The sequence below is a fragment of the Dermacentor andersoni genome, chromosome 7 (assembly GCF_023375885.2).
Source record: "Dermacentor andersoni chromosome 7, qqDerAnde1_hic_scaffold, whole genome shotgun sequence".
Classification (NCBI taxonomy): Eukaryota; Metazoa; Arthropoda; class Arachnida; order Ixodida; family Ixodidae; genus Dermacentor; species Dermacentor andersoni.
The window spans coordinates 133403175-133424424 of NC_092820.1; the positions used below are offsets into that span (position 1 = coordinate 133403175).

The 21250-nt window shown below is 45.6% G+C and overlaps 1 long non-coding RNA gene across 1 annotated transcript in view; it reads right to left on the bottom strand.

Moving 5' to 3' along the window:
• LOC129385358 (uncharacterized) overlaps positions 1-21250 on the bottom strand; it is a 37604-nt gene that overhangs the window by 15681 nt on the left and 673 nt on the right. Inside the window, exon 2 of the long non-coding RNA XR_011895540.1 lies at positions 1009-1098. This is a non-coding gene — a long non-coding RNA (uncharacterized lncRNA). The remainder of the gene's footprint in view (positions 1-1008; positions 1099-21250) is intronic.

The following is a 21250-nucleotide window of genomic DNA, read 5'->3' on the forward strand; positions in this document are numbered from 1 at the left end:
TGTCACTGCTCAGCCAAATGCATTATTTTAGCTTGAAAAACTGGCACTTAGTTTGTAATTGCCCTAGCATTTGCATTAGCGGACCAGATTAAGTAAGGTGGGAGTGATCTCCTGCTGGTCCAGCTCTCTCAGAGATGAAAAGCAGCCGCACTGAGCATGTTGAGCTTCTTTGTAGTTATTTCGTTGTCACTGGTTATACTAGAAGTGATGGGCAAGTCCGTTAAGAATAATACACGAGGAAATTTTCGACGCTAAAAGAGAAATAGGCATGAGAAGCACACAGAACTGAAACATTTTATCATTGAAATATTAGATTCTCAAGGCCAACCTACTCCAGTAAGCATTCAAGTTACTATATTTCCAAGGAATCAAGCTGACGCTTACAATATACTGGTGCGCGAATATAAAATTATTTCTTGTAATTTATCAATTCCCGAAGTTTCACCTCAGCAGTACGGTCTTACAGAACAAAAAATTTAGCCACTGCTTCTACTTTCGTATCAGTTGAAAAGTGCAGCGGGAACTTCATGGAACGCGGACCGTGCCGTTTACCTTAAAATTCAGAATTTCAGTCGGAACCGCGACAGAAACGCTCACATTTTTCTACGCACATTAGGCAATGTGACTATACGCATTTCTCTGTGCGCAAATGTGGGACAAGAGTTTGGGGTAATTGTGCAGCTGGAATAGCGGTGGGGTTCCACAATAGGGATTTTCTATATTTGATTGTATTTACTTAGCTTCGAGTGTCTTCATATGCATGCCGGTAATTTTTATTTATACATAGTTTTTCCAACTAAAATGTTAGGTGTCTCTCGGCACTTGTCTAACGTGATCCACTAGCGTGTGTGTTCCTTGTGCTCTCCAATAAAAATTAATCGTTTTATTAGTGTCAACTGAAGGCTGATCCCTTGTGTGGTAAAGCAGGGAACGTCGATGAGCTTATAATATGTTCTTTAAGCGCGGTGTTAAGTAGATGGTTGCCGAGATGTCTTTAAGAGTACTTACCCTTTGCAGTCATTGTTTCCACTTTAATGACGGCGCAGTCCATATTGGAAGTATTATACATTAGATATTTTTTTACATCGTCAGTTCGACCTGTGGGTGTAGAAGGTTTATGTTGGTCAATAATAAACTAGCTTCTTTCATAAAAAGCAAACAATATTATATGCTATGTAGAAGTCCGCGTTAAAGAGGAGTAAACTCCATAATTTTCTCAAATTTTTATTGCTGCCCGGTATCCATTACACATACTTTACCAAAATGTTTACACACGCAACTCAATTTCAATTGTTTTTATGAAAATTTATTTTAGCGTTTTCTTTTTCAGAAGCTTCAGAAACCTTCCTGACTTTGGAAGACGAATAACGTATCAGTATTGCAGACGCTTAGATACAGATGTTTTTTGTCAGCGTATAGAATATCTCTGTCTCGCATCATCAGCATTACGCCTAAGGCATCACTTCTCCAAAATTTGTAATTCTATATTTGTTCTAATCATGCAAATGCTGTCTGGGTGCGCGCCAGGAAATCAAATGGTAGCTGTGAAAATTCCACAGGAAAAAATACCCATCTACATGTCTTCGTGGCAAACTGGTGTAACTAAGCGGTAGGCAAAATCAAGGGGCTCACATATGGAATAGCCCACTGTGGTATAAAGTTTGTAAACAGCGATAAGGTGCCTCAGAAAGGCTGGCCAACGTTTCGATAGGAGGACCTATCTTCGTCAAGGGCGTCCTCGTCATGCTCGGCATGTTAGTTTTAAAGGATTAGTGCAGTGACGCCACGCGCGTTTTTCGTCGGTGGCGGTTGGTTATAAAGGGAGAGACTTCAGAGGTAATGAGCGCTGTCGCATTACGTTTGTGGGCGTCGTTTCCAAGACGAGGGGACAAGCACGGGAGAGTGGAAAGGCGGGGAGAAAAGAAAACAAAGAATTGGGGCGAGAAATAAAATGGGGGGGGGGGGAGACCAAGGGGAAAATAAAGGGGAGGAGAGAAGAACAAGAAAGAAAAGAAAGGGTGGCATGAGAGGGTGTTGGGGAAGCCAGAGGTTAGGCAGCATTTAGAGGTGTCGTTGGCGGCATGTTTTTTAGGGTATTAGAAGGGCCGCTCAAGCGGTCAGCGCGCAAGTAACACAAAAGTGCCCCCCCCCCCCCCCACAACCCCCAGAAAAAAGAAAACCTGAGTTGAAAGCATGAATTGAGTAGCATAGCAGCAATGCGTCGAGTAATCTTGAAGTAGTTAAGGTGGCGAAAAGGAGTCGGGGATGCAATATATCGCGTATCTGCAAAGAAGAGGCATGGTTTTTCAAGACATGTTAGCCGCAGTAGTTCAACGTAAGTGTTGTTACGGCAGTATACAGAAATGGCGATACCCTGTGTGGCTCAGGCTCCGAAAAAGATATAATGACGTCTGGGACTTCGGAATGTGTTGGTGAGGGTGTTTCAAGAAACATATAATAAAAAAACAGACAAAACAAGAAATGAGAGGGGGGAACCGAATCCGGAATAACAATTGTGCAGAAGCGGGTGGGGACCGGTGTACATGGGAAAAGGGAGTCGTACAGTTGATATAAACGTAAAAACATGAAAGAGTATATTAAATTGAGTAGCAGGCAGGAAATACTTTTTTTTTTCGGAATGGAAAAATAGGTAAGGTTAAGACTTAGGGTTAGCTGGTGGCCTAATGTGTTTTGTGTCTCGGTTAATACGTGAATTTCAGATTTAAGTTACCGCTTTTAAAGATTCTAAGTTGCCACGTGCAAAATTAATTCGCGTCGGGTGTAGGCAGTTAAACTTGTGTATGAGGTATGATTCCGTCTATTTCCCTTCGCGATGTGAGCGGAAAATTGTTTGTAGTAAATAGAGCCTTGCTTTGTCAAATTTATGACCGTGTTTAATAAAGTGGCTGGCTACTGCTTTAGGTAAATTGTGTTTTTTGTCCGCGCGGTTACCGTTGAGTCTTGTATGAATTTGTTGTCCAGTCTAACCTATGTATTGTTTGCTAAAAGTGGCACATTCTAGACCGTCAGCTACGTTGCTTGGTGCGCAGGTGAAAGCCGAAGTTACCTTAAGTGGGTAATTTAACGCTGCACTTTTTACTGCAGTAGTAGATTCAATATGTTTGCATGTAGAGCACCTGGGGCGGCCACAAGAACCGGTTCTCAACTTCGTCTTTGTTCTTACTTTGACATGCACAAGAATATCTGTAAAATTTATGTGGCGTCTGTAGACTATTCTGGGCGGGTCGGGAAAATTTTATTACGTTTGTGGTTGCTGGTGAGAACAGGGTAGTATTTACTGAGGATGTTATTCACGTTTGGGAGTGGGTTTCAGAATTCAGTGGTAAGAAGATGCGTTGTTCTTGTCATTCTCGGGCGGGACATGAGGACCTCGGCTAGATCAAGTTTGGTTGCAGTGGTCTAGGCTTTTTGAAGGTCATTGTTTGGGTGGTTCCTGTTTGATAGGGTTTCTTTAAGGTGATCGAGTCTATCTATGTAGTCTTGCTTTTCAACGCAAATGCAATGTAGTCGTGTGGCTTGGCCATTAAAGATGCCTTCTTTGCAATATCTGGTATGGTGGCTCGTATATTCTAGATACTATTATTTCTCCAAAGGTTTCCTATACAGCATTGTATTTAGCGCCCCATTGTCAATGTGCATTGCTGTTTCCAGAAAGTTTATGCGCTCAGTTGAGGGTTCTGGTGTGAATTTTATTGTTGGGTGAAAAGAGTTTGGAAATGCTACATATTTATCTAGGCTGTCTTGACCAGGTCCCCATATTATGGATATGTGACATATGTCGTCTATGTATCGTAGGCATTTGTGGGGATTGTCAGTGCAGCGCGATAGGAAATATGTTTCTAGAATCCCCATAAATGTGTTCGCGTAGGTTGGGGCAAAAGGCGTACCCATGCTTGGTACAGATACATGTATCTGTAGGTAGTAACTCTCCTCAAATTTGAAGTAGGATGTGTTAGAAGGAGAGACAAGTAGACTTCAGTAGAGTGTAGTTAATTGTATTTAGACAACGTTTGTTTTATTGAAAATAAACCATCAGGGATTGGAATGTTGGTGTACAGGGCCATGACGTCTAGAGTTGCGAGAATTGTGTTGTTGGGTAGTGTTCCTTTAGTATTAAGGTCTTATATAATTCTCAGCAGGTGGGGCGTATCTTTTACAAATGACGGAAGTGCTTTTGGCAAGTCACCAAGGAAGTGGTTAAGGAATCTCGAGATGCTCTCTTTCGGGGTCTTGCTGTTTGATACTATTGGGCGACCTGGGATAATAGCGGTGAATTTTTCAGTGGATGGAATTTTATGAATTTTTAAGAGGAGGTAGAAATGGCCGGCAGTTTGGTGCTCGATTTAGGAAATTTGTATTCTGACTGTGTTGTTAATTCATCAGCCAAAAGTGATTTAACCCTGTTGGTAATTGTCACTGTGTAGGGTAATGTCGGATCGTTATCTAGCTCACGGTAATATTCTGGGTTGTTTAGTTGTCTGTAAGCCTCATGCTCGTATTTTTCTACTGGCCAAGTATACATATTTGCACCTTTATCTGCTTCCTTAATAACAGTATCCCAGACGTCATTATACCTTTTAGGGGCCTCAGCCACACAGGGGATCGCCATTTCTGCATTCCGCCGTAACGACACCTACGTTGAGCTACTTGGGCTAACGTCCTTTGAAAGACCATTCCGCTGCTTTCCAGATACGCGATATATTGCATCCCAGATCCCTTGTCGCCATCTTAGCTACTTCAAGATTACTCGACGTATTCCTGCTATGCTACTCAAATCAATGCTTTCAACTCAGATTTTTTGGGCCTTTTGTGTTACTCGCGCACTGACCGCCTGACCGGCTATTCTATTGCCACAAAAACATGCCACCAACGACACCTCTGAATGCTGCCTAACCTCTCCCTTCCCCGACGCCCTCCCATGCCCCTCTTCCTTTTTTCTTGTTCTTTCTCCCCCTTTTTTTCCTCTTGGTATCCCCCCGATTTTCTCTCTGCTTTTCTTTCTTTTCTTTTCTCCCCGACTTCCCGCTCTCGCGCTCTTGTCCCCTCTTCTTGGGAACGATGCTCACAGACGTCAGGCCACAGCGCTCATTACCTCTGAAATCTCTACCTTTATAACCAACCGCCACCGACGACAAACGCACGTGACCTCACTGCAATAACCCTTTAAAAATAACATGCCGTGGATTCCGAGGCCGCCTTTGACGAAATTAGGTCCTCCTATCGAAACATTGGCCAGCCTTTTTGAGGTACTTATCCCTGTTTACAAATTTATACAACAAGGGGTAGGCAAGTATTTCGAATTCAAGGGAGCTCCAGGACTTTATATATATATATATATATATATATATATATATATATATATATATATATATATATATATATATAATACCTTTAATAACAGTTGCACTTGAAGAAACTTCGTGTGGCCTCGACGAATTGGTCACGGAAGTTGACGGCCTTACATGAGTACCCGTCAAAGGCGTCCTTGCGGCAGTCCCCTCACACCACCACTAAATTGGTCGCTCTCGGTGGTGCAGTCTTCCTTCTTGCAATTGTCTTGTACTTTGCTATCACTTATACTGCGTCGTTTTCTGGAAAAAGTGCAGCCTCTGTATCTGTCCGTCTCGCTTTTTTTTTTAACTCTTGCGGTCCTTTTCAAAAATTGCCAACTTCATATGCTCAACAATATGAAGTAATTAGACTGTAACCACGTAAAGCCGCTTCGCAAAGACAGTGGTGCATAAATCCGGAACTTCTTTCTGTCGCTGTTGTACCTAGCAAAATAAAAAAAACGGTTCTGTCTTTCGCTCAACCAGGGTCCAAATGCTGGATCTCTCAGCAGTGGAGGCCCAGGTCATGGCTTGCGCACCAATATCTTAGACCCATGCTAGCATATATGCGTTAGGGGAACAGACGGGGGGAGGTGGCTCGCGCAAGGCAGAGGAAGCGATTGATCGGTGCGTGGAATAAAAGCAGCGGTTATGCCAGCGAGTACTTAAGGCCGGACATGAATGTGTCAGAATATAAGGCGAACCTCAGCAGGAAAAAGAAAAACAGTCACCGGTTCGGTGTGAAATGTTTCTATAATACAGGGTAGCACGGGTTGTCAACAGAATCGCAATACTGTGAAATAACAGCATAATCGGAAGCCGCTCCAGATTTGCAGAGTGTTACCGCTCACGAGTTGTGGTGTCTGCGACAAATGAAACAGGCGTGCGTACGTGGTGCTTAACTACGCCCACCTCGGCAGTGAAGCTCTCCCTTCTGATCTCGGTCTTGCCATGCGTGGTGTGAGATTGAAACATACCAGGGGGTTGTGTGGAAACACCCTTCGTGTAGAATTTCTCAATTGGACCATTATGTCTGATAGCCAGTTTTTTTTCTTTTTCTCTGTGCGCGCAGGTTCGTGTACGCCTGTGCAATTACGTGTGAATGCACGCGTATGTGCGTGCGGTGTGTGTGTGTACGTGTGTGCGTGTTTTGTGTGACAAAAGCCAGCATATCCGACATCTGCCTGTTGTGCAACGTCGCCCTGGAAGCTCTCTCTCGTTGCGCAAGCGCAGCCGTAACGAGGTGCCTGTGGAAAATTTGGAAAGTGTAGATTCAGACTAGTTCGCCTAACGAATGGTGCGATATCGTGGGGACGTGGGCGGAAAAAGCTAAAACATTCTTCCAACTATAATTTGTTGTAGCCCATATTGTGAGTACCAGTCCAAAAGGCCAAACGCATATATACGATATTATGTCTATTTAAGTCATTGTGACTTACGATGGTTCAAAAAGTGACCTTAGGCATGCAGGAAACTAGACAGAATTTGTTCAATTCAATACTGTGTTGCTGCTTTTTGTTGAGAGGAGAGACATTTCTTGCTGAGGATTTTCCATTCAAATCTTCCCATAAACTAGATACAATTTTTAACCAAACTGCCACTCGTGATAAGATGTGCTCATTCGCCTATATTCTTCCACCTGAAACCATACTGTGGCAGGAAACCGTTCGGACATAAAAAAAGAATGCACCATCAGCACGACACAGTCGTCGGAGAGTGTCAGAAAACTGTTTTCTGTCTATTTGGCTTTGCATTGTCCATTTGATTGTATTTCTGAGGTCATCACCATCATCATCATCAGCAGCAGCAGCATCATGATCAGCATCAACCTGGCTACGCCAACTGCAGGGAAAAGGCCTCTCCCATACTTCCCCAACTACCCCATTCATGTGCTAATTGTTCCCGTCCATCTAACTTTCTGCCCCCCTGTTAAGCTTCCATTATCTTTGAGTCCAGTCCGTAACCCTTAATGACCACCGGTTATCTTCCCTCCTCATTCTGAGGTAATCGTCGATAAATATAGGTGCCACAGAAGTGTTTTATTCGTCTACGACCCTCTTAGTGCGGAACACAAGCGACAGGGGATGAGAAAATCTAGAGAAAAGAATGCAAAGTTATTGGTAAAAGATCACGACCCTTGTACCAGCCGGTTATAAGGTTAAGACAGGGGATGCTAGTAGATTTTGCGAGAACAGTGCAGTATACAGCGCTGTCAAGGAGGCAAGAAGCGGTATTCTCTGCTATCATGCGTGTCAACGCTGCGTTCCCGCTGTACGGTGTGAAAGACGTGAAGCAAATTTGCTAACATTTGAATGGTCTCCATAAGTCTTATAGCAGATGGCTGACGGCTACAAGCCATTGCATGGAAACTGCCGGCACTGTTTGTTAAAAGCAGAAAATTTTAATTTGGCACGTTGTAAAATTTGTAATACGTTACAACGATTGTCAAAATGTAAAACGTATGCTCCAATGTTCATGCAGTGAGGTCAGCAAACAAGTGGGAGTGGGGGTACAAGTTTTCTGTCCACTCGAAACGGAGTCATTGAACTCTAGCAAGACCTGAACTGCTATATAACAAGGCAGAATTCAAGGTGTGTAGTTATTGTGCAACCCCTTTGTAACCGTTGTTAAATTGCATTTCTAAAAGCAAGCGGAATTAATAATCAATATAAAATGTGTTGCAAATATTTAAAGCAAATAGTTACACGGCTTGGGGAACTCATCAAAATTTCTGACAAAGCGCAGGTCACAGTGACTACAGGCCCAATGTAGAAATGTAGGGGTGTGAAACGGCCGTGATTTCAGTAAACCGAAAATTGTATGTACTAGCTTAATCAACAAATGTTATTCATCGACATGAACGGCGAGGTGCATCGGTCAGCAGCGACGGCGCTTTTCTGCGTGACGAGCTATATATTAACAAGGTCGCTGCACCAGTGGGACAACGAATCGCGGCAGAGGCAATATCTTATTTACGTGTGCCGAAGCCACATAGGAATGTAGATTAATTGCTGCAAGTAGCGACACAACAGCAATGAGTAGAATTAAAACATAAAGAGGCAAGACACGCCGAATTTTTTAATCCTGCCCAGCACGGGTTTCGCCGTGGTTACTCCTGCGAGACTCAGCTTGCCGCTTTCTTACACGATCTGCACTCTAACCTTGATTGTAATCTTCAGTCTGACGTATTATTTTTAGATTTTGCTAAAGCCTTTGACAAAGTGCCCCATAAACGCCTTCTTATAAAGCTTTCCCACTTAAATTTTGACCCTAATATACTGAAGTGGATTGAAGAATTCTTGACTAATCGTTCACAATTCGTCACCATTAATAATAGGAATTCTAATTCAGTCTCTGTAACATCAGGCGTCCCACAAGGATCCGTGCTCGGCCCGCTACTTTTCCCAATATACATAAATGATTTACCATTAAACGTAACATCTAGCATACGTATGTTCGCGGATGACTGTGTGATATATCGTGTTATTACTTCTACCGCTGACCAATCTTCTCTTCAAAGTGATCTTAATGCAGTCCAGGACTGGTGTAACGAGTGGCTAATGGAACTTAACCCGCGTAAGTGTAAATATTTGTCCATTCACCGTCGCCGTAATTCTCTCCTATTTCCTTATGTAATATCTGAAGTTCCGGTTGAACTAGTTCATTCATACAAGTATTTAGGAGTAACACTTTCAAGCGATCTTTCCTGGAATCCTCATGTTACTAACCTAATATCATCCGCGAACAGGACGTTAGGATTTCTAAAACGCCATCTGCATCATGCTCCTCAACACGTAAAATTGTTAGCCTACAAATCATTTGTCAGGTCAAAACTAGAATTTGCATCGCCTATTTGGAATCCTCATCAGGCATACCTAATTAATAATCTTGAATCTGTACAAAATCGCGCCGCTCGTTTCATCCACTCGTCATATTCCTTTGACATCAGCGTTTCCTCCTTAAAAACTGCATCCGCATTATCCCCCTTATCGCTCCGTCGTCGCATTGCCAGCCTATCTTTATTTCACAAATTCTTTCATAGCCCTATGCGCATCGCACCTTATATCCTTCCTCCTACACGCATATCTCACCGCACCAGCCATCAGCTACAGGTTGCCCGTCCACGCTCACGCACTGTCACGTTTTCAAATTCTTTTTTTCTTCGCACAGCTGCAGACTGGAACGGCCTTCCTAACGACGTTGCTGTCATTATGTGCCCATCCAAGTTCATCGAAAATGTAAAAAACTTCCTGTTATTGTGACTATGTATTTTTATTCTTGCCACCCCTTATGTAACGCTCCATTTATTGGAGCCTTTAAGGTAATAAAATGAAATGAAATGAAATGAAATACATGACCACTATTTGTTACATATACGTGTATACGTGTAGACTGGTCGAAAGTAAGATAAATGGCTGGAAATGCCAAACCAGCAGAAGGACGAAGCTATTTCTTTATACGGTTTTATTGAAATTGATCTGAGAGATTTGGAGGAGCCGCAGGCTATTTACAAATTTATTTCTCTAAAGGGCGCACACAATAATAATCACGGGGTAAAGGATAGGCAGAAGCACGTTATTTAGACGAAGTATTAAATAGCGAAGGGAGAAAAAAGAGATGTAAGGAGCTTTGATGGATTAGGTTCACATGTAAGCAAAACAAGACATGGTCGGCAACAGCTTTCCTATGTACGGGTAGTAGCAGCAAAGATCGAAGTAGATAATTGCTTGACTGCAATGGAAACGTTATCATTGAGTTCAGGAAATGAGGTGGTGGGATATTCGTAGCGCATACGAATGCGCACATGCAGGATCTAGACCTATGTGCGGGCTACAAAGCTGTTCCCAAGTACAGGAGAAAAAGTATGAACAAAGGTCCTAAACGCACAAGAATATTTCTTATTTCTTCTGCGGTCTAATGAGCAGGCTATGTAAGAAATGAATAAGCATGATGCGCGATCTTTGCAGAGCTGGAAGTAATTGGTGTGTGGACAAAGTTATCTAAAGGGACGTCTTTAGAGAAGATGTACATTTTTGTTTTTGTTTATGTGCACACCAGCGCGTTCGTATGGCTAGCATGCACTTTTGTTTGAGAGGCGCGGGGCGTGCGTTTTTGGCAACCCAGGATAAAACTCGGCCCTTCTTTTCTGGCACTTTGTGGTACCAACGACTGCGTCGCAAATGTGGACATTGCTAAAATTGTGCCCACACAATACGTCACCTTAAGCAATGTCACATTTCTTCATATCACTGCATTCACGATATCGCCGGAGAAGGTTCGGGTAACTGTTTTGGTTTTTGACATGTCAGACACCACGCTAGAGGCTGATAATGTTATAAGTCCTAGTCGTCCACAGAATAAACAGTAGTTACGTCCATGACACTGCGTATCAAAGCAAGGACACGCGCAGTTCCAGTTGAGACAGTGCTGACATCAATATTTGCTGTTATTCGTTCTGAACGCCACCACCAAACATGGAGGAAGCAAAAAATTTAGGTGGAAATGTCTCGTGCGCATGTTGAACCCTATTCATAAACAAAAATATAAAAAAAGACTCATAAGAAATAGTCCGTCACCGCGTGATTCGCCAGCGGTAATTTATAGACGCTCAGTGCACTTGTTATATAATAGCGAATAGACCAGAGAACGCTTGACCAACTGCACACATTACAGTGTGGCGGAATGATCCAACCATCGTGGAGGCTTTACGCTCAAGCAGTCAGGACCCAAATACGCCCCTGAGACAAGGCGGTGTGGCGACGTCTAAGGAGCCGGCTTTCACGAGGTAACTGCCTGACATTATGCTTTTCTCTAGTTTAGTTTTTCCTCCACGCCACCGAATTGTCCGTTTGAATACACCGCCAATGTTTAATTAAGCTACCGGAAATTGGACTCCCTTCATCGTTCTTGAAAATAGCAATTAAAACAGCATTTTGTGAGCCAGTTCGCTCCACAGAAGCAACATGAGTACCGCTCTTTATAGAAATTAACAGAAGCGTAGATGCGCTGTACAGCCACCAAAACCGCGCCATGATGTTAGCCGCCAGTCGCGCTGGACGCCAGCCAGCACCGTTTTCCCGACAAAGCAAACGCCCCGACCCTCAGTACACTCAGAAGAGCGCGTGGGGTCAAACAAGCGCTGAGAGGGAACACGAACTGAGCCCACCAAACCCAGGAAACTTCAGAAACTCGACCAGCGTCAATCTCGCTCGCTTCTCACAATACCCCACGCCAGGCGCGTACCCAGGATACTTTTTTTTTTTGGCGCGGGGGGGGGGGGGGGGGGGGGGGTTCACACGCAAGGTAAACTTTCGATGCACGTGAGGAGGGGGGAGGGCGTACCTTTACTATTAGAAGTGTGAATACTGCCCAACATACGCCATAAAGGCACGCAAAACCACAAATAAGAATTGAAATAAGGTGTATCTCACAGAAACGCCTGTGAGATACACAGGTACACTTCTCGCTTACGTATTTGCGCTGACGACTGCATTATTTACAGATCAATTAACTGTACTGACGACCACCTAGCCCTTCAAAATGACCTTAGCCTAATTCATAATTGGTGTAACACCTGGTTAATGGCTTTAAATGTATCAAAATGTCAGGTATTTCTTTTAGTCGTAAGCGTGACAACTCACATTTTTTATACAACGTAAATAATAAAGAATTGTTACATACAGTATCGTATAAATATTTGGGTGTTCACCTAACCGAAAACCTCTCCTGGACAGACCATATTGCAGCCGTTTGCGCAAAAGCTTCAAGGACACTAGGTTACCTACGTCGTAATCTGGGTAATTCACCTTCCAACACCCGCAAATTGGCCTATCAGACATTTGTTCGTCCACAGCTCGAGTATGCATCATCCATTTGGTCCCCACATCCTACATACTTAATCGACATGCTTGAATCAGTCCAGAACCGAGCTGCCCGTATCATTTCACGTAATTATAGCCATCACTCCAGCGTAACGCAAATGAAACTCGATCATTCCATACAGCCTTTAGTTCTTCGCCGTAATATCGCTCTGTTATCCTTGTTTCACAAATATGTTTATAATGCCACACAATCTACACTACATATCCAGACCGCCTCGAACACGTCTCGTCGATTAAATAACCACTTAAGTTTTACGCGCATGTACGGTACGAAACATGCTTTTAAATTTCCGCACTCCCTACGGCCATTCGCTTGTGGAACAATCTGCCTGAGCACATTGCTTCTGAGTCAGATCAAGAAAAATTTCGTCATCTCCTACACGAGCATTTTTCATAATAGCACTTACAAATCACTTTATCTTTTTTCGTACACTTTGCAATCTGCTTCGAACATCCTGTGATATATATATTTTTTATGCATTGCTATCTCGCTCTTGTGAATTGCTATTTTATGCAGCGTCGTGTGTTCACTTGTATGCCTTGTATATATTATTGCTTTTTTGCATCCTTTTCCCTGAATATCACTTCAAGAATTGTACTCCCTGATATGTTCATCTTTTGTGTATTTTACTTTCTAGTACTAATGCCTTACGTTACGTTTTAATCATGTTATTTCTTTAAGTGTACCTATGCGGCCTTTCATTACTTCAGTTGTTCCTGTTTCATGTTTTAATCTTGGTAGTGTTGTTGATGAGGCCTGTATTGAGGTATATCTTTTGTGTACCACATTAGAAGGCTGCTTACTCTGTAACCCCTCTTACACAATGCCCCCATGGGGCCTGTAAGGTATTTTAAATAAATAAATAAATAAATAAATAAATAAATAAATAAATAAATAAATAAATAAATAACCGCTACATAGCAAGCAAGGAACAGACTCGCTCATAAAAGAAGTGCAGAAACAGCACTGGTAAACAAGCGATAGTGTAAAATAAAGATATCTAGTAGCTTTTTGAATTAGCTCTGGAAGAATTATACAGAAATATACATTTGTCGAACAATCCCTTGTTTTCTACTCCACAAAGGTAATTGCCAAAATCGATTAATTCTGCTATTTCGAAAGTTGCGTAACGATGCATGGTCACCAGTCCCGTACAACCGCCTAGAGCGCAAGACACTGAGGTTCTAGACGTACTGAGCCAACAACGGAATTTAGAAAAACAACCAAATTAGTACAGCAGAGAAATCACTACATCAGGCGACTCGACTGACAACTGTAGAAGAGTCATTCGAAACACACGATCAAACACACAATCCACTTCCGACGGCGTTTTCTCTATTTCCTTTTAAATAGAGAAAAGGTTCAACTAACGAAGCAACAGCGATGTGCATAATCGTTGAACAGATGGTCACAACTAAACTCATCTCGAGGTAATCGCGCGAACACCGAATCAATGAGAAAACTGGATTTCACACCCTAGGAGATGACGATAACTATCGCCATCAAAAGGGAGTAAAAAAATTGACAGCCATTTCGCTCTGTGAAGATGGAATGGCAGCGATCTCAAACGAAAAGCACAGTGCTTCAGCCCCGCGGGTCAGCCTAAGATAATGCAATATTGAGCCGACCTACGGCGGACGTGAACCAGGCATTAAGCACCCCACACACGTGGGCCGATCCCCACGATAGTCCGACACCGGGCCAACCCCCGGCGGAGCTGAAGCAGGCGTTAAGCACTCCACATACGTGGGCGCATCCCGAAGATACCGAATTACAGGTTCCCCAACCCACAGGGGTATATGCCATTGATCTTGGACCCTCTCCGCATTATCACCAGGATCAGCCTACATGGTGATTTTTTCTGTTGAAGGACAGCGAAAAAACTAAGGGAGGTTGGTGATATTCAGCTTTAGCTGTAAGAGGCAGCAAAATGTTGACCGCCGAATAGATTGATATTTCGGCGCTTTAGGAATGTGAGGAGTGGTGGCGTTGGCGGGGAGGGGAGGAATGGTGCTTAATTTCGAGAGTGGGGGGTCCGCCCCCTCCTCCCCCGCCCTCCTTTGGGTACGTGCCTGCCCCACGCCTACATCTACAGTGGGTGACTGCGAAGTCGAACGACTACGCGAACGAAGGTCGCGTATTCCTTGAGCGAGTGAGTGAGTGTGTGAATTAACATTATTAGGTTCTGAGAAGACGCAGGGGAGACCCCGTGCCGCCCGGCTAGTTCCACATAGGGACCGCAAAACCGAGCTTGATGGCCCGATCACCGGCACTCTGGACACCCAGGGCTTCGTCGTTGAGTTCGGGGCTGCCCAAGAGCGCAGCCCACCTATCCTCGCTGAAGGAGGAGCCGATGGCTTCACATTCCCACATCAGATGACCCAATGTTGCCCTTAGTCGACAGGCAGGACAGTCCGCACTGGGATACCTTTCTGGGTATATTGCATGAAGAACCGCAAGGTTAGGATACGCACGGGCTTGTAAATGTAGAAGGGTCACCGCCGGCGCCCTGCATAAGGCGGGGTGCGGGAGGGGGAATACCCGTCATAGATAGTAGTGTATGGTAACCTCATTGAACGTGAGCAAGGATTCTCCGCGGGGCAGGGGGACTGCGGAGGTGGCGCGCTCAGTGAGTCCTCGCGCGGCCTCGTGCGCGCCCTCGTTGAGTTGGAGGGAGAGCCCTCCGTCGACCCCTAGTGAGCGGAATACCAAGTGAGAGAATGCGGAGAGATACTTTTGGCGCTTCTGAGAATGCGGAGGCCGTCAGGGTAGACCATCCCGGTTAAGTAGGCCTTAATGGCTGCCTTGTAATCGCTACATATTGTATCTCTGCGACCATTGAGCAAAGCCAACGTGATTGCAACCTGTTCGGCAACCATGGGTCTCGAAGTGGGTAGCTTAGCGCAGCAAGTGAGCCTAGAATTGGAGTTGACGACGGAGACGGCGAATGCCTCTTGTTGGACACACCCCATGCCTACCGCGAAGCTTGCCTCAATGAGATTGTTGCGGACATGCTCGAGTGGAGCTATACTCCTGGCCCAACGTCTGCCGACGTTGTTTGCGGGGTGCATATTGGAGGGAATTGGCGCGATGTGCAGTTCAGACCTGATGTCGCTGAGCCCAGTCAACCCTGTCAATCCAGTCATCCTGTCAATCAGTGCCCCGACGCACGTCGTCGGGGTGCTGGCTGACAGGGTTGAGGCTCATCTCGTCGAGTATCATGCGGCCCGCCGGCGTGCTGGATTGCCTGAGCAGTAGGGAGCGCTCTTGCGCCTCGATTATTTCTTCGAGCGTGTTGTGGACTCCGAGCTTGAGCAGGTTGTCGATATGAGTGCGCACAGGTAAGCCGAGGGCAAGCTTAAAGACCTTTCTGCTGAGGGAATTGGGCTTGTTCCTCTCTGCAACATGCGAATTATGCATGACCGCCGAGTATGAAAGGTGGCAGATCAGAAAAGCCTGTATGATCCGGATGACATTGCTCCTTGATTCCCCAGTGCAGGTTGGCGATCCTCCGGATCAGGCCGAGAGCACTCTCCGCCTTGGCGGCGATCTTTCTGAGTGCGGCTGCATTGGCGCCGTTAGACTCTTTATACATACCCAATATTTGGAGCGAGTCAACCCTGGGCACCGGGGACCCTTCACCACGGGATATCCGTGTTTTCCTTTCTGTCACACGTTCCTAATTACTATGGCAGCCGCCTCTGGAACTTTTTTGGAGAGAAGTAGTGCAGACTTGGATGGAGAACATCTAAGCCCAGTGGGGCGGAGTAAGAGCCCGGTAGCATCGACGGCGCTCTGCATGGTGGCCTCACCTTGGCCGTCGCTTCCGCGCCCGCACCAGATGGTGATATCATTTGCACAGATTGTGTGGTTGATTCCTCGAATCTTCGCGAGCTCCATGGAAAACCCGGTCATTGAAATGTTGAAAAATGTTGGCGAGACGACAGCGCTGAGGCGTGTCGCGTCAACCGAGCGTGACCTCTTGCGAGATGTACCCTTTGATCTTTAGTTTGGCAATTGTCTGGCTAAGGAAGGATCGGACGAAGTCGTAGGCCCGCCCGAGGCTGGCAATAGACTGGAGAATCAATTCGTGTTAGATATTGTCGAAGGCCTTCTGCAGGTCTAATCCAAGGATGGCTCTGGTATCTCCCATGCTCCGATTGATGATCTGATGCTTTATCACCTTCATGGCGTCCTGTGCCAAGAGGCAGGCTCTGAAACCTCGCATATTGTGGGTGTACATGTCATTGGTCTCAATGTGTTCTTCGAAAGCCAGCCTTGCTGATTGCAAGAGGTGAGACAACGTAGTATTCCTCAATCGTTCTAACACCATCATTTCGTATTCTCCTGTACGCATGCAGCTACGAGCGCGGCTAGAAACAGAGTATATTTTCGGCGAATTTGATAAGAAAGAAAAAGTTTCAGCGCTTACAGGGAATTCACGGGTCGCTTATGGTGGAGGCAAACCAGACAGATTACGATCGTGCTTGCCTGCCTCAATATATATATAAATTTCTGCCTGTTCTCGATGGTTGTGCATGTTCATGAAATTACGGCAGAACCCAACTCACTATGACTGTCGAGTTCAATGCGTTTCGTATTGAAGGAAGGAAGCGCAACAACATATTGCCACCATCGAAAGCAGTTATCTATGAGAAGTCTACTGCAGCAGGATTTATCTTTAACGCTTCCCTAAAAAGCACACGGCGCGATCTAGCACCCCTGCCGTGAATCCTGCTCGTGCCCTCCGAATCGCATTGTGCGCTGGTTGGTCCGAACCCTCAGAAGCACGTCATGCAGGAGCAGGAGACCCCTCTCGCGTATCTTTCAGGATGCCTTGCACAATCTAGTAGCACTGCCGAGGAGTCCGCGCGCTCTCTACCACACGAGAAACATGTGGCGCAAGTGCTTGCGAACGCTGACAGTTCTTAGTTGATTTGCCACACGCACTAAAGTGCACATACTCAATTACTCAAGTTCCCGAGATGTCTATTCATGAGCGGAACATATCAACGACGCTGCAATGTAAAGCTGTTGCATAATTTTCTATTAAAAGTATGTAATTCTGTAGAAAATTTTCGGGCTATCCTCAACTTCGCATGTTTGTCGCCCGAGGTCACGAAACCGCCATAGCTCCCCATCTGATATGAGGTGTACACACTGATTATGCATGAGTAAACAAATAAAAAAATAAATACTCGTGATTAGGCGCCTTCTTTCAATTAGCCCTCTGCTTTTTGTCAACATATTCCGGGCGGCGTCGACTTCGCCTTTCTGTCACGCGAACCCCGAAAACTCACTGCGTCAAACTGAGGCGTACGCGTTAAAAATACATTAATATGCCGAACAAAACTGAATGTTTTTCTGAATAACCGGAGACTGCCCCGTTCCGAAATGAATAGAAGATTGCTGCCCGCCGATCGCTCAGACACACGCTACTCGGGCCTGCTGGTGAGCATGGATTCACTTCCGTATAATAAACCATTTTGTGTGGCAGTAAAACGTCTTCGAGTCCTTTAGGCACGTATACTACATCGCTATGCCAGCTATTCCTTGCCGAGCACCCGTTTTAGCGACATTCTTATCCTTCCGTTGCAGGGCCCCACAGTTTTCGATCAGCCACCATAAAGTAAGCAAGCGGAAGCGGACCCATCGCAGACGCCCGCACCCCCTATTCTTTCCGGTTGTCTATTTTCACTGCGCTGGCTCGATCCCACCGGATTCCTCTCCACTTGAGTGTGCTCCTCGCCGCTTGTCAGCCAATTAGATAAGAAAAACTGTTCATTGTGAGTAATACCATTGATGTTGACAGCAGAGAAACGTGACCTCCTATGAACGGGGACAGCGTTTCATTGATCTGTTCAGACAACCCTGCAGATGACCGCCCAGTGCTTACGTCGGCGGTTACGCAAACTTGACGTCTGGAGATTGGAATGAAAACATTTTCGAATAGTTTTAGGTTATAGGGCCGCAGTAGTGAATTCCAGTGACATACTGGGAGTGGCCGACGAACTCTGCCCCGAGTACCTCGCTACAACGGAGGACGACAGAATGAAAATCTGTGACTCAAACACATGCACTGGCGCACTGGACTACTGGTGCTCCGCCAGTTGCTCTAAGCAACTGGCGGAGGTGCTAGAGCACATCCAGTTCCGGAAGCGCCCAAATTTCCACGAGTTTTTCGTTGTTTTCGGATTGAACTCACGCCCGCGTTATTTGTTAGAAGTTTTGTGTTTCTGTTAAGCCAACTGCGTTCTTATGGAAGTCGTGCCGCATGTAGGTCTGCTTCTCTTGTCCTTCGCAATTGTGTGTTGGTCGGAAACATTGGAGGCGCAGCGACAGCCGCGATCCGTTCGGTGACGACGCATCGAGACAGCCTGAAGTGCTTTCGGAACTGCATTTCATCGACAAAAGGAACGGTTGTTAAAATTCGAACTTCCGTAAAGGGGTCGTTGTTACCTGTTACTCCCGTTCCACGTCCCCGCAATTTTAGACCAGCCACCACAAGCTATGTAAGCGAAGCGTACCGAGCACTGACGCCGGCACCACCCTCTTCATCCGGTTAACTATTTTCACTGCACTGGCTCGGTTCCATTGAATGCCTCTGCACTTGAGCCTGCCCTTCGCCTCTTGCCAGCCAATTCGAAAACAAAACCGACTCGGTGTCGGCAATGGTATTTATTTTACATGCAAACATACATGAGCTCCTTTCACCGAGGACAGCATTTGATTGGGCTGTTCACTCTACGCTGCAGGAACTGCTTACGTCACCGGTTACCTAAATTTGACATCAGGAGGTTGGAATGAAAACATTGGAGCAGCTTGACGTTTTAGGGCCCCAAGTGCATTCATGGCGCAGCTTGCTAAAGCGTTGGCACGAAAGGCGTTCGTTTTAAATTGTACATAGCGTATGCATTTGTGGCGCCACCTGCAAAAACATCCTATGGCTGAAGTATGACGTGGGTTTGACTCCGGTCAGCCCCAGGGAAGTTTAAGGATTCATTCTCGTGCTTTTAAAACGGCACATTCCCAGTTGCACATACCCAAGTACCCAAGTTGGTAACAAAGACATTGATTGAAAAGCGTCACTAACCTACTGGCACATTCTCAGCGATGCACGTTGGCATCAAAGAGGTTCATTCAAGACAAGCACCGATCGGCTGGCACATACCTAGTGTTTCAAATCAGCGTCAAAGAGCTTCTTCAGAAAGCGCTGCATACTCAGTCCTGCTTATACTGTGACCCATGTCCGCGTGAAAGATGTTTGTTGATGGCCGACATGTATGTACACAGGATATACTCAGTGTCATATGTTGTTCCGGTCGTTTGTTTTGAACTCTGTTTCCTCAGCAAAGCTGGCCGATGCGTGATCATTCGGCCACGTACTTCCCAGTGATCCAGGTAACAGGAAAATACGTTAGACACGGACATAGATATATACATAAATACTTGGATAGATAGGTACATCCCCATATAGCACATAGCCTCTTGAAGAGCGAGATGCACCCAAAGAATGCTAACGCTATAAGAAAAGTGATGGTTGCGAGAAGCAGTCAAAACAAGGAATGATGACATTGAACACAACTATTTACAAATATTTCTCGCTTGTAAGCGCAAATTTTCGAGCTCTGTGCTGTTACGAGAAAATGGGAAATAAGGAAGTACGCATATCTTGGTATTGCTTTATAGGAAGACGTAGACGCATCGACTAGCAAAACATACGCCATGTATAAGTCACTACCAGCACTACAGTTCCTCATCCGCATTTCTTTGAGAGCACTCTATAAGGGAAGAATAATATTTCACTCAGGAATGGAGAAAAATAGTTTTGTGGAATTCCCACCACCTGGCCCGCTGTCCGGAAGATAAATCGAGAAGGCACTCAATGTAGGCGCGGTCACGTGTTTGATCGTCGCAGAGGCCACGCAGCAGCTAAGTGTACGGTCTACAATCCACTATTCCAGTAAGTATAAGATCATTCCGTTCACCTTGACCCTCAATGCGCCACTGCTCGCTGTCGCGGCAGGCAGCGGGTCTCTGTTTCCACGAGGCCATCGAAGGGAAGGAAGACGCACTAGCGTTTCTCTTTGTAAAATGCGTGCTATTTAAAGGTATGTATTAATTGAGGCGTAATGAAGAGAGGAAGAGAATGACATCCCGATCATCATTAAGAGCGGAGGGCACGAGATCGGCGCTCGAACACCACCATCTTGTTCTCCCTGGTTACTGTTCCGAGATACCGCCTCTTTGTTGGACTCGTCCAATAAACCTCCTTACACTTGGTGGATCGTGCTTGGTACGCGCATCGCCGGCGCCCTGGATCTCCGATCCCGCACGTTTCACTCGACCATGCAAGCTGACGCAGCCCGACCGCCGCCACCTCTCCCGGCCGCCATTTGCCCCGGCCCGGTTCGCCAGCGAGACCCCCCGGTATTTTCGGGTACGAAAGACCAGGACGTCGAGGACTGGCTGTCGTCCTACGAAAAAGTTAGTGGGCCCAACAAGTGGGATGGCGCTGCTAAGTTGAGTACTGCGACCTTTTACCTGGCTGGCGTGGCGAAGCTGTGGTATACGAACCACGAATCGGAATTTGAAAACTGGTCTGGTTTCAAGGAGGCGATATCTGCCGTTTTCGGTCGCCTGGCCGTGCGGAAGTTGCGCGCCGAGCAACGGCTGCGCACACGGGCACAGGAACTGATTTAAACTTTTACCGCCTATATTGAGGACATAATCGATCTCGTGCCCTCCGCTCTTGGTGATGACCGGGATGTCATTCTCTTCCTTTCTTCATTACAGAAACATTAAATAAAGAGATAAACCTTGAATGTAAATGGCCCACTTCGCTATGTCGCGATTATTCCTCTCGCCCTAGACTGTCGTTGATGCGCGCTAAAGCCCCTTTATTAGAACCCGTCAAATCAGCATATCTGCTGTTTATCCATTCCACTCAGGAGCGGTCACAGATGGAGATGCTCAACAAATACATCGGCCTCGCGGCCTACCATGAGTCCATTAAA